Source organism: Ranitomeya variabilis, chromosome 4 (assembly GCF_051348905.1).
Source record: "Ranitomeya variabilis isolate aRanVar5 chromosome 4, aRanVar5.hap1, whole genome shotgun sequence".
Lineage (NCBI taxonomy): Eukaryota > Metazoa > Chordata > Amphibia > Anura > Dendrobatidae > Ranitomeya > Ranitomeya variabilis.
This window is the reverse complement of record NC_135235.1, coordinates 606,427,667-606,442,499: the sequence shown is the minus strand read 5'-3', so window position 1 is coordinate 606,442,499 and position 14,833 is coordinate 606,427,667. Positions and strand designations below refer to the sequence as shown.

The following is a 14,833-nucleotide window of genomic DNA, read 5'->3' as shown; positions in this document are numbered from 1 at the left end:
TTTTTACTCAAGGGGCATTTATGATGTGACTCTAGTGAGCAATGCCCTGTGTGAGACAGTGTTTTCTCTTTATGAAGCAAATAAGGAGAATTAAGTTTTTGAGGGGGTAAAAGTAATTCCCTCTTTTCAGTTTTCAATGAAGTTACTGACAATACATATGTTTAGTCCGTTCATCTCTGAGCAGGAGGTGGAGTGTTACTTGTTTCGTTTTTGTGATAAGGTGATCATGAAAAATACGGTAAAGACAAACTTTGGAGTCTGGAATGGTAAAAGGGTTTACCGTGTGTCATTTAAAAAGGACCCAGAAGAAGAAGGTGGAGTTATCAGGCCCCCGCCGTCGGTATTCATCAATCGATGTCGTGGCTATCTTTTTTTCTCAGGCATGCCTGATTACTGCAGGAAATGTCGGAAATATGGACATGGTGAAAGCAAGTGTAATCGGTGTCAGAGATGCCCGACAGCTCATCAGGAGTCCGAATGTCCAAAAAATAAGGATAACGCTGAGAAAATGGATACATCTGCAGAGGAAGGAAAAACTAAAGCGGGTGAGGAGGAGAAAGAAGAAACAAAGGAGCAGGAAGTGGTGATTGAGATGAGTGATAAGGAAAATGAAGAAAAACAAAGGAAAGAAGAAGAGGAAAAAAAGAATCTGGAGGAAAAAGGAAAATTAGAAGAGGAGATCGAGAAGAGAGAGGAAGAGAAGGAGACAGAAGAAGAAGAGAAGATGGAAGATAAGAAGATTCTAGAAGACAAGAAGAAAGAAGAGAGAAGAAGAAAGGAGGAAGAAAGAAGAAGGAAGAGGGAAGAGGAAAGAATTAAGGGAGAGGAAGAAAGAAAGAGAACAGCAGAAAAAGTTAAAAAGAGGATGGAAGAGAATATAAGGAAGGGAGACGGTAAACAGATGATAGAAGGCATTGGAAGAATTGTGCAGAAGGCATTAGGAGTAGGTCCAAAGGAGGCGAGTAAGTTGCAGGCCTCTTTAAAAACCAAGGACCCTAAAGAAGAAAAGAGCGCTGAAGAAAAAAGAATAAGTGAGGGGACTGAAGGAAAACCTTTACTTACAGTAGATCCTTCGCCTTCATCTTCCTTGTCACAGAGCTTTCCAGGTGCACAGGAGGAGATGGAGTGTGAAGCAAGGTCTTTAAAGAGAGGAGTAGAAAAAGACGTTGTGGAGGAGGTGCCCCATTGGGGAAAAATTAAAGCAGTAGAAGCAAAGAGTTCAGAGTTGATTGGAGAATTGTCATCGTCGGAAACATCAGCTGCTGAGGATTTGTTGATAGACTCAACTTCTCCAGCAGAAAATGAGGGCAAGGGGTTTAGCCCTATGTTGAAAACTAAAAGATGATCCGTATGGTTTCCCTGAATGTTCAGGGGCTTAATGACTTGTACAAAAGGACAGCATTGTATGATTATTTTAATAATGAAAATCTCGATTTTATATTTCTACATGAGTGCAATCTGACAAAGAAACTAAGTTATGATTATTTACGGGGGATATGGAATGGTAATTTTTGCTTCTCGGGGGTAATGAATCAAAGAGTGATGGGGTGGGTTTTTTATGCTCTCGAGAGTGGGAAATTACCAACTATGAAGAAATATACCCAGGAAGGATCTTAAGAGTAGACGTGGAAAAAGAGGGGAAGAAATTAAGGTGTTTTAATGTGTATGCTAATACTGATAAGGCTTTAAGATTACATTTGTTTGAGATTTTGCAATTATTTTTACCTGGAGTAGATCCCATAATTCTAGGTGGAGATTTTAATTGCCGAGTAAAGAATATGAAGGATGGATCGTCTTCGTGCTTAAGAGGTATTTTATCTGCTTTTAATCTTAAAGATGTTTGGTGGCTTGATGGACATAAAAGTGAATATGAAGTTACTTGGGTAGGGAGAGGTTTTACCTCTAGGATAGATTATGTTTTTATATCCGAGGCTTTTACATGGTCAGATTTTAAAACACATGAAACACCTTTTTCTGACCATAAAATTTTAGACTGTACATTAGCGTTTGATTTAGATGAGAATAGAAGATCTACTCATTGGAAATTAAATGTGTCTCTGTTAAAAGAGGATGGGGTGAGGGAGGATTTTAAAAGGTTTTATGGAAAGCTAAAATTAAAAAAGAAACAATTTGATTCCATTTTTAAATGGTGGGATTTTACAAAGAAAGAGATAAAACTGTTTTTCATAAAAGTAGGGAAGAAAAAAGCGGCTGATAAACGACGGTTTTATATGAACCTTAATGCAAATTTACAGTGTTTCTACCATTTGAAGAGTAATGGGGTCAATGTGGAGGAGGAGATTTTAGCGGTAAAAGAAAAGATACAGAAATGTCTTAGAGAAAAAGGGAAGGAAATTATCTTTAATTCTCGCGTTAAAATATTGGAAGAAGATGAGAAATGCACTAAGTTCTTTTTTAAGAAAATTTGTGATAAAAAAGATTTCATGAAGGTGTTGGAGGGAGAAAGAAATTTGGAAGGGAAAAAGAGGAAAGCTAAAGAATTTTATGATGACTTATTCTCAGAAAAAAATATGGATACATCTTTAAAAATGCATTTTTTAGAAGGGTTAGATAAAAATTTTAGTATGGATGACAAATTTTTATTATTAGAAGATTTTACAAAAGAGGAGATATTTAATACGATTCACACATTACAAAATGGTAAGACGCCAGGAATAGATGGGTTACCTATTGAGTTCTATAAAGATTTATGGGATATTATTGGTGATGAGTTTTATGAAGTGATTTTAGAAGCTGCTCTGTCTTTTAAAGTCCCAGAGTCATGGTTGGAAGGTGTGATAGTTTTATTATTCAAGAAAGGAAAGAGGGAATTGATCAAAAATTGGAGACCTATCACACTTTTAAATGCGGATTACAAAATTTACGCAAAATTTTTAGCAAACAGGTTAAAAAAAGTAATCAGTTCAGTGATTGGTGTAGAACAAACTTGTGCAGTACCGTGCCGTAAAATAAGTGACTCGTTGATCCTGATTCGAGATGTAATATGGGACGTGGCAGATAGGAAACAAAAATTGGCGCTAATCACAATAGACTTTGAAAAAGCCTATGATAGAGTGGCTCACGATTTTTTATTTGCAGTTTTGGAGAGAATGGGGTGTCCTGGAGTTTTTAGAAAACGTATTGAATCATTATATAAATTATGTTCTAGTAAAATATCTATTAATGGTTTTTTATCGGAGAAGGTAAGAATAAATTGTGGAGTGAAACAGGGGTGCCCTTTATCCCCGATACTTTTTATTTGTGTAATTGAACCACTTTTAACTGCTTTTAGGAAGGATAAGGTAATCAATGGTTTTTTTATTCCTGGGAGTAGTAGTGACCAAGTTAAAGTTGTGGCCTATATGGATGACGTTACGGTTTTAGTGAGTGATACTAAAAGCATGAACAGGGTTTTAAGAACAGTTGAATGGTTTGGTGGGGCATCAGGTTTTAAAATTAATATGGAGAAATCTGGTGTTTTAACTGTTGGTAATTTTATCCTTGATTCTAACTGTAAACTGGCAAGATTATCTGAAACTAAGATTTTAGGTATTTATTTTTCAGAATCAGGTTGCAATGTAAAAAATTGGGAGTCTCTGTTGGAGAGAGTGAGAAAAAAGGTATCATTTTGGCAGCTGAGAGACTTAACCCTTGAAGGAAAGATTTTAATTATCAAACAGGTTTTACTCCCAATGTTCTTATATGTTTCTACTGTTTTTATGCCACATAATAATATGATGAAAAAAATTATTAAAGTATGTTTTAATTTCTTATGGAAATCAAAAATGGAGAGAGTGAAGAGGGAAGAATTATATAAACCCAAAAGGAAAGGTGGTAAAGGGTTTCCAGATATAAGATCCTTCTTATATGCAAAGTACATGGCCAGTTGTATCAGCACTTTATTGGGGCCTGAGTCTAAGTTAAAATCCTTTTCTATTTATAATCTAGGTTTTTACATAAGGAATTATAAGTGGATGGACATGGTTTTAAATAGGCCATATAGGTTTTTACCCCCGGAAAATTACATTATTTTGGAGAAAATTTTGAGAGATTTTAAGTTAAAAGAGGTCAATTTTAGTATTCTTAAAAATCATAAAAAAATCTTACAAATTTTGGAGGAAAAAATAACTAGCCCAGTGGAACGGTTCTCATCAAAAATAGTAGACAACATCTGGATGAATGTAAATTATGGGTTTTTATCAAATGAGCATAGAGATTTGCTGTGGTGCATAGTTAAAGACGGTTTGGCGACTCGTGATTTTCAGTACAGGCGTGGGCTAGTCCGGTCTGAGCAATGCCCTAGACAGAGATGCACAGAAGGAGAGACACCAATGCATGTGTTTTGGAATTGTAGTTTTGCACAGAGAATATGGCGGAAAGTGTGCAATCTGATAAAAGCTATAAGTTCAGTGGATTTTTTAGATTTTAACAGAGTATTTTATGGGATGGGAATAAAGGACGAGGATTTTAAGGTAGTATGGACAATTATCACATGTATAAAAATGGCACTTTGGAAAGTAAGAAATATTTTAATTTTTAAACAAATTATAGTTCCAGAAGAAAAATGTATGAAGTTATGTTTAAGTTATTTATTTGTATACTTCTGGAAAGACAAAGTATCATTGGGAATAAGAAAGGCAAATGAAATTTGGAAACAAAGTGAATGGAATGTACTTATCTTGTAACTGTGGCTGTTCTCGTAAAAATCAGTATTTTGGAAAAAGAAAACTAAAAATAAATGAAAAACAACAAAGAAAAGATAAATTATACACAATGATGGATTTAAGTCTTTAAGTCTTTGCTTATGAAATTGGATTTAAGACTTTGTAATCTGAGTGTTAAGAACAGATTTTTTTTTTTTTATCAGTTTAACCCCTTCATGACCCAGCCTATTTTGGCCTTAATGACCTTGCCATTTTTTGCAATTCTGACCAGTGTCCCTTTATGAGGTAATAACTCAGGAACGCTTCAACGGATCCTTGCGGTTCTGAGATTGTTTTTTCGTGACATATTGGGCTTCATGTTAGTGGTAAATTTAGGTCGATAATTTCTGAGTTTATTTGTGAAAAAAACGGAAATTTGGTGAAAATTTTGAAAATTTTGCAATTTTCACATTTTGAATTTTTATTCTGTTAAACCAGAGAGTTATGTGACACAAAATAGTTAATAAATAACATTTCCCACATGTCTACTTTACATCAGCACAATTTTGGAAAGAAATTTTTTTTTTGCTAGGAAGTTATAAGGGTTAAAATTTGACCAGTGATTTCTCATTTTTACAACAAAATTTACAAAACCATTTTTTTTAGGGACCACCTCACATTTGAAGTCAGTTTGAGGGTTCTATATGGCTGAAAATACCCAAAAGTGACACCATTCTAAAAACTGCACCCCTCAAGGTGCTCAAAACCACATTCAAGAAGTTTATTAACCCTTCAGGTGTTTCACAACAGCAGAAGCAACATGGAAGGAAAAAGTGAACATTTAACTTTTTAGTCACAAAAATGATCTTTTAGCAACAATTTTTTTATTTTCCCAAGGGTAAAAGGAGAAACTGGACCACAAAAGTTGTTGTCCAATTTGTCCTGAGTACGTTGATACCTCATATGTGGGGGTAAACCACTGTTTGTGGGCACGGCAGGGCTCGGAAGCGAAGGAGCGCCATTTGACTTTTTCAATGAAAAATTGGCTCCAATCTTTAGCGGACACCATGTCGCGTTTGGAGAGCCCCCGTGTGCCTAAACATTGGAGCTCCCCCACAAGTGACCCCATTTTGGAAACTAGACGCCCCAAGGAACTTATCTAGATGCATAGTGAGCACTTTAATCCCCCAGGTGCTTCACAAATTGATCCGTAAAAATGAAAAAGTACTTTTTTTTCACAAAAAAATTTTTTTAACCTCAATTTTTTCATTTTCACATGGGCAACAGGATAAAATGGATCCTAAAATTTGTTGGGCAATTTCTCTTGAGTACGCCGATACCTCATATGTGGGGGTAAACCACTGTTTGGGTGCACGGCAAGGCTTGGAAGGGAAGGCGCGCCATTTGACTTTTTCAATGGAAAATTAGCTCCAATCGTTAGTGGACACCATGTTGCGTTCGGAGAGCCCCTGTGTGCCTAAACATTAGAGCTCCCCTACAAGTGACCCCATTTTGGAAACTAGACCCCCCCAAGGAACTAATCTAGATGTATAGTGAGCACTTAAAACCCCCAGGTGCTTCACAGAAGTTTATAACGCAGAGCCATGAAAATAAAAAAATATTTTTCTTTCCTCAAAAATGATTTTTAGCCCGGAGTTTTTTATTTTCCCAAGGATAATAGGAGAAATTGGACCCCAAATGTTGTTGTCCAGTTTGTCCTGAGTACGATGATACCCCATATGTGGGGGTAAACCACTGTTTGGGCGCACAGCAGGGCTCGGAAGGGAAGGCACGCCATTTGGCTTTTTGAATGGAAAATTAGCTCCAATCATTAGCGGACACCATGTCGCGTTTGGAGAGCCCCTGTGTGCCTAAACATTGGAGCTCCCACACAAGTGACCCCATTTTGGAAACTAGACCTCCCAAGGAACTAATCTAGATGTGTGGTGAGCACTTTGAACCCTCAAGTGCTTCACAGAAGTTTATAACGCAGAGCCATGAAAATATAAAATTATTTTTCTTTCCTCAAAAATTATTTTTTAACCCACAATTTTTTATTTTCCCAAGGGTAACAGGAGAAATTGGACCCCAAAAGTCGTTGTGCAGTTTCTCCTGAGTACGCTGATACCCCATATGTGGGGGTAAACCCCTGTTTTGGCACACGTCGGGGAGCGGAAGGGAAGTAGTGACGTTTTGAAATGCAGACTTTAATGGAATTCTCTGCGGGCGTCACGTTGCGTTTGCAGAGCCCCTGATGTGCCTAAACAGTAGGAACTCCCCACAATTGACCCCACTTTGGAAACTAGACCCCCAAGGGAACTTATCTAGATGTGTGGTGAGCACTTTGAACCCCCAAGTGCTTCACAGAAGTTTATAACGCAGAGACGTGAAAATAAAAAATGTGTTTTCTTTCCTCAAAAATATTTTTTTAGCCCAGAATTTTTTAATTTTCCCAAGGGTAACAGGAAAAATTTGACCCCAAACGTTGTTGTCCAGTTTCTCCTGAGTACGCTGATACCCCATATGTGGGGGTAAACCACTGTTTGGGCACATGGCGGGGCTCGGAAGGGAAGTAGTGACGATTTGGAATGCAGACTTTGATGGAATGGTCTGCGGGAATCATGTTATGTTTGCAGAGCCCCTGATGTGCCTAAACAGTAGAAACCCCCCACAAGTGACCCCATTTTGGAAACTAGACCCCCCAAGGAACTTATCTAGATGTGTGGTGAGCACGTTCAACCCCCAAGTGCTTCACAGAAGTTTACAACGCAGAGCCGTGAAAATAAAAAATCATTTTTCTTTCCTCAAAAAAGATGTTTTAGCAAGCAATTGTTTATTTTCACAAGGGTAACAGGAGAAATTGGACCCCAATATTTGTTGCCCAGTTTGTTGTGAGTACGCTGGTACCCCATATGTGGGGGTAAACCACTGTTTGGGCGCACGTCAGGGCTCGGAAGGGAAGTAGTGACATTTGAAATGCAGACTTTGATGGAATGGTCTGCGGGCGTCACGTTGCATTTGCAGAGCCCCTGATGTGCCTAAACAGTAGAAACACCCCACAAGTGACCCCATTTTGGAAACTAGACCCCAAAAGGATCTTATCTAGATGTGTGGCGAGCACTTTCAACCCCCAAGTGTTTCACATAAGTTTATAACGTAGAGCCGTGAAAATAAAAAATCATTTTTCTTTCCTCAAAAAAGATGTTTTAGCAAGCAATTGTTTATTTTCACAAGGGTAACAGGAGAAATTGGACCCCAATATTTGTTGCCCAGTTTGTTGTGAGTACGCTGGTACCCCATATGTGGGGGTAAACCACTGTTTGGGCGCACGTCAGGGCTCGGAAGGGAAGTAGTGACATTTGAAATGCAGACTTTGATGGAATGGTCTGCGGGCGTCACGTTGCATTTGCAGAGCCCCTGATGTGCCTAAACAGTAGAAACACCCCACAAGTGACCCCATTTTGGAAACTAGACCCCAAAAGGATCTTATCTAGATGTGTGGTGAGCACTTTCAACCCCCAAGTGTTTCACATAAGTTTATAACGTAGAGCCGTGAAAATAAAAAATAATTGTTCTTTCCTCAAAATTATGTTTTAGCAAGTAATTTTTTATTTTTGCAAGGGTAACAGGAGAAATTGGACCCCAATAGTTGTTGCCCAGTTTGTCCTGAGTACGCTGGTATCCCATATGTGGGGGTAAACCACTGTTTGGGCGCACGTCGGGGCTTGGAAGGGAGGGCGCACCATTTGACTTTTTGAACGCAAGATTGGCTGGAATCATTGGTGGCGCCATGTTGCGTTTGGAGACCCCTGATGTGCCTAAACAGTGGAAACCCCTCAATTCTAACTTCAACACTAACCCCAACACACCCCTAACCCTAATCCCAACTGTAGCCATAACCCTAATCACAACCCTAACCTGTTGTGAATTTGGTTTCTGGGCTCCCCCGGTGGTTACTGGTGGTACTGAACTTGTGTGCTTCATCTCCTCTGTTCACCTGTTTCCATCAGGATGTGGGAGTTTCTATTTAGCCTTGCTCCTCAGTCATTTCTATGCCGGCCAACAATGTTACCAGAAGCCTTTCTGTTGCATGTTCCTGCTCCTAGACTACTATCAGCTAAGTTGGACTTGTAGTCCTAAGATTGTTTTGCATTTTTGTTCCAGTTCTCTGTTTTTGAATATTTCTGAGGCTGGAAGCTCTTGTGAGCTGAAATTGCCACTCTGGTGTCATGAGTTGATATTAGAGTCTTAAAGTAATTTCTGGATGGTGTTTTGAAAGGGTTTTCAGCTGACTGTGAAGTTCCCTTTTCTGTCTTCCTACTATCTAGTAAGCGGACCTCAATTTGCTAAACCTATCTTCATACTTCGTATGTCATTTTCCTCTAAAATCACCGACAATATATGTGGGGGCTACTGTCTGCCTTTTGGGGAAAATTTCTCTAGAGGTAAGCCAGGTCTGTATTTTCCTCTGCTAGGGTCAGTCAGTCCTCCGGCTGGCGCTGGGCGTCTAGGGATAAAACGTAGGCACGCTACCCGGCCACTGTTAGTTGTGCGGTAGGTTTAGCTCACAGTCAGCTCGAGTTCCCATCTTCCAAGAGCTAGTCCTTTTGTATGCTTTACTACGGTCTCTTGCCATTGAGAACCATGACACTAACCCCAACACACCCCTAACCACAACCCTAACCCCAACACACCCGTAACCCTAAATCCAACCCTAATCCTAACCCTAATCCCAACCCTACCCACAACTGTAACCCCAACACAACCCTAACCCTATCCTTAACCCTAACCACAAGCCTAATCTTAACCCTATTTCCAACCCTAGCCCTAATTCCAACCCTAAGGGTACCGTCTCACATAACGATTTACCAACGATCACGACCAGCGATACGACCTGGCCGTGATCGTTGGAAAGTCATTGTGTGGTCGCTGGGGAGCTGTCACACAGACCGCTCTCCAGCGACCAACGATGCCAAGGTCCCGGGTAACCAGGGTAAACATCGGGTTACTAAGCGCAGGGCTGCGCTTAGTAACCCGATGTTTACCGTGGTTACCAGCGTAAAAGTAAAAAATAAAAACGTACATACTCACATTTTGGTGTCCTTCAGGTCCCTTGCCGTCTGCTTCCCGCTCTGACTGAGCGCCGCCGTACAGTGAGAGCACAGCACAGCAGTGACGTCACCGCTGCGCTCTGCTCTCACTTGCCGGCCGGCAGACAGTCAGAGCGGGAAGCAGACGGCAAGGGACCTGAAGGACACCGAAATGTGAGTATGTACGTTTTTTTTTTTTTTTTTTAACTTTTACGCTGGTAACCACGGTAAACATCGAGTTACTAAGCGCGGCCCTGCGCTTAGTAACCCGATGTTTACCCTGGTTACAAGTGAACGCATCGCTGGATAGCTGTCACACACAACGATCCAGCGATGACAGCGGGAGATCCAGCGACGAAAGAAAGTTCCAAACGATCTGCTACGACATACGATTCTCAGCAGGGTCCCTGATCGCTGCTGCGTGTCAGACACAGCGATATCGTATGGATATCCCTGGAACGTCACAGATCGTACCGTCGTAGCGATCAAAGTGCCACTGTGAGACGGTACCCTAACTCTAATTCCAACCCTAACCCTAAGGCTATGTGCCCACTTTGCGGATTCGTGTGAGATTTTTCCGCACCATTTTTGAAAAATCCGCAGGTAAAAGGCACTGCGTTTTACCTACGGATTTACAGCGGATTTCCAGTGTTTTTTTGTGCGGATTTCAACTGCGGATTCCTATTGAGGAACAGGTGCAAAACGCTGCGGAATCCGCACAAAATTGACATGCTGCGGAAAATACACAGCGTTTCCGCACGGCATTTTCCGCACCATGGGCACAGCAGATTTGGTTTTCCATAGGTGTACATGGTACTGTAAACCTGATGGAAAACTGCTACGAATTCGCAGCGGCCAATCCGCTGCGGATCCGCGGCCAATCCGCTGCGGATCCGCTGCGGATCCGCGGCCAATCCGCTGAGGATCCGCTGCGGATCCGCGGCCGATCCGCTGCGGATCCGCGGCCGATCCGCTGCGGATCCGCGGCCGATCCGCTGCGGATCCGCGGCCGATCCGCTGCGGATTCGCAGCCAAATCCGCACTGTGTGCACATGCCCTAACCCTACCCCTAACCCTAACCCTAATTCTAACCCTAATTCTAACCCTAGTTCTAACCCTAACCCTAGCAGAAAAAAAAAATAAATATTTTATTTATTTTTATTATTGTCCCTATGGGGGTGATAAAGGGGGGTCATTTACTTTTTTTTCATTTTGATCACTGCGATAGGCTATATCGCAGTGATCAAAATACTTCTGAAATGAATCTGCCAGCCGGCAGACTCTGCGGGCGCAGTGCGCATGCGCCCGCCATATTGGAAGATGGCGGCGCCCATGGAGAAGCCGGACGGACATCGGGAGGCCCGGTAAGTATGAAGGGGGGGTGATCGGATCATGGGGGGGGACCGGAGCACAGGGGGGGGGACCAGAGCACAGGGAGGGGGCACCGGAGCACGGGGGCAACGGACAGGAGGACGGAGGAGCAGACAGAACGAATTAGGGGGGCGGACCGCGCACCGGAGCACTGGGGGGGCGATCGGTGGGGTGGGGTGGGGGCAGATTAGGTTTTCCAGCCATGGCCGATGATATTGCAGCATCGGCCATGGCTGGATTGTAATATTTCACCGTTTTTTTTGGTGAAATATTACAAATCGCTCTGATTGGCAGTTTCACTTTCAACAGCCAATCAGAGCGATCGTAGCCACGGGGGGGTGAAGCCATCCCCCCTGGGCTGAAGCACCACTCCCCCTGTTCCTGGAGATCGGGTGAAATTGGAGTTAACCCTTTCACCCGATCTGCAGGAGCGCGATCCCTCCATGACGCATACGCTGCGTCACAGGTCGGGAAGGCACCGACTTTCATGACACAGCGTATGCGTCAAAGGTCGGGAAGGGGTTAATATCTGATACGTCCCCTATTTGGGGACCATATATTAAATGGATTTTTGGAACAGGGAGATGGAAGAAGAGCTTGCTCTGTCCACTCCACGCATTGACCCGTTATTGCAGTATCTCCGGGACCAGTGCACTCCTTCTCTGATCCAGTTTCTAAAAACAGATTGAATTGAAATCAGCGCAAGTTGTCTTTTAACCCTTTATGTGAATTGATTTCAGGGTCAAAGAAGCACTTTTCTCAGGCCAAATGTAGCATTTTGTTTGATTTCTCTTGGCCAATTGCAACATTTTCTGTGCCTTGCCTGGCCTTGCTTTCACCTATGTCTGTCAAACATTGCATTGCATTCAATATGCAATCAATCAATCAATCAATTTGTCTTTACTGGTTGCTGCAACAGGTGTGTTAAGATATAGGCCTCTATTAGGCCTTTCTTACAGTGTTGCAAATATACTGTGTCGGCTACCAAACTAGGCCCCTGCTGTCAGCACTTGCTATTTAAATTGAAGTATCCAATGAGTAGTTCTGCCATACATACTGCATTTCTGACCGCAGGAATTCTTTTTTGAAACATTGTCTCCCTCTTGTGGACCACCGGCTTTTCAATGCGGTGTATTATATGCATTTAAAAAAATTAATAAATAAGTAAAAATGGTGCCTGTGCTGACCTTCAATATGCTTGTCTTATCCATCTACACCTGTGTGAGTATTCTAATGCTTTTCACCAACCAGGTGCGCTGCCTGCAGTAGATAGAATCTTAGCACGGAACATTCATGTGCTGTCACAATGGGGCTGGCTGGAGGGTGTGGTCAAAGTAGGCGGAGTTATGCAGATTCAAAACGCGTCGTGCACAGCTTTAACAAACACACACACAGACAGACAGACACACACACACACACACTCTGTCTCTCACACACAGACACACATACACAGCAGAACTGTCATTGACAGCAGAACTGTCATTGAGAAGGCCTCCAGAGTTTCTGAAAATGTCCTCCCTGCGGCAAACTTTTGCTCTGTCTCCACAATGGGTATTGGTGGCAGGCCTTGGTGCGGCCCACGGGGCACAGCGGGTTCAGGATAGCTTCTCGGCCTTTTGGCTGCGATCAATCAGTTCAACTGTGAGATTGTAGTCAGGTCGGCTGCTTTCGGTACCCTCTCTCTCGGCCTGGGGGGATCGTTCCTCTTCGGAGGGGCTTCACCCCCCTGCTGCTATAGGGAGAGAGATATTAGTCCGGAGCAACGAGTTGCGATCGCCTTAAAAGGGCGCTAGCCTTTTTTTGTGTGTTTACAGCTGGAGTTCTTTTTCGGAAGGATGCCGGCTGCACTTACCTTTGCATCGGGAGAACCCCGGATGAGGAACACGGTCCGTATCGAGGTCTTGGAGAGATACAGGAAGGAGAAAGAAATCCGCTACGTTTGCAACACCGTCCTTCTTGGGATCCTGGAGTTCGGCAGAGAGGACATCTTCTGTTTTCAGGACAATGAGCAGAAAGGTACTTATACTATTACCTTTAGGAGCCATGGTTGTTGTCAGCAGTTGGTCCAAAAGGTGAATGACAACATCTGTGCTGATTAACTGGAGGGCCTGGTCTTCTCCCTGCTTTTCGTCCAAGAGGAGGTACAAATGATTGTTTTCTTTCCAAATCCTTTTGTTGAAGTGTTGGACATTTTAACCTGTTTGCGTCGCTATTGCGATGAAGTAACCTTTCAAGGGAATGTTAAAAAAGCCGTTGGTTTCTGGTGTGGCAAGCGGAAATTCCTAGTGCGGCTGAAGAAAAATCCTGAGGGCTTTGGAGGAACAGAACATCCCCCCTCTACCATCACCATTGGGAAGAGCCGTGGCTACTTATTCTACACAGGTATGCCTATGTATTGCAGGAACTGTGGCAAGATGGGGCATACCCAAGGTAATTGTGTGGAAAGAAGGGCATTCCGCTGCAGTAATTGTGGCCAATTCGGACACTTAATGAAGGATTGCCCTCAAAAGAAGGCTTGTAACCTATGCGGGGAGGATGGACATATGTTCCGAGGATGCCCACACAGGACCAAAGTCCGTACGTATGCAGAGGCGGCTGAGAGACCCGTGCCAAGGCAGGAACCAGCTATTGTCCCGGTCCATGCTGTGCTGAATATCCCGGAGACCGGAGTAAGGCCTGAGCCAAGTCCCACTGTTCCTACAGCAGAGGAGGCGGCTGAGAAGGCCAAGGGCGCAGAGGAGAAGGTGGGGACGGAGCAGGAGTGTGGTGGCCCTCAGGGAGGCCCTCCTGTGTCGAAGTCCCGGAAAAAGGGCGGAGGGCGGACCACCCAGAGACTGGAGCAGGGGGACTCTCCCGTTGGGGGGGTAACCCTTGTGTCGAAGGTCTCGAATGAGGCTGGTGTGTTGGAGCAGAGCGCCCCCACTATGTTGGCGGTGGGGGGCACTGTGGCGAAGACCCCAGTCATTCCCAGGGACTCGAGCCAGCAGACCGCAGTCTTTTCTCTTACAGGTGATGGTCTGGATAAGGTCATCGTGTCAGATTTGGAGGTCCCCCAGGAAGTAAGAGGCCATGTAGCTATCTCAGAGGACGACTGTACGAGTGAGCTGCCTGAGCCTTCTGGAAAGAAGCTGTGAGGGGATACTCTTCTGGAGGCCAATCCAGAGTCTCCGGATGTGTGTTTTCCCAGCGGAGACATGTGGCTGAACACGGACTCTTCTGGGTATCCATTACCTGGTTCCTCGGATCCCCAGAACATTGACTCTTTTCCTCCACTGCCAGATGTGATTGATGAGTTCATGGAAACCATTGAGGATAGCTCTCCTCCCCCATGACATAAATGCCATCCATGAGGTGTCTCTCACTTAATGTGAGATCTCTAAAGAGCCCTGTCCGCAGGGCTGCTCTTTTTGATTTTTTTGAAACATTAGACTTTGACATATGTTTTTTACAGGAGTGTGGTCTGCAGCATGGAATCCGGTATAACGAGATAAAAAAGGACTGGAAACTAGGGCCCTCTGTATGGTCGGGCTCGAACGAGAACAAGTCTGCTGGTGTGGGTCTGCTCTGCCGAGGTAATAACATCATCATCTCCTCTGTTACTGAGATTGTACCCGGCAGAGCTATCCTAGTACATTTGTGTTTTAATAATTTTAATTTCCGTGTCATTAATGTGTACGCTCCACCAGATAAACAGGAGCGTATACGTTTGTTTGAAATTTTACCGGTTTT

General features: G+C 43.2%; 1 pseudogene; it reads left to right on the top strand.

Moving 5' to 3' along the window:
• Positions 1-11,591: 11,591 nt before the first annotated feature.
• Positions 11,592-11,764, top strand: LOC143770781 (U2 spliceosomal RNA; annotated as a pseudogene).
• The last annotated feature ends 3,069 nt before the right edge of the window (positions 11,765-14,833 follow it).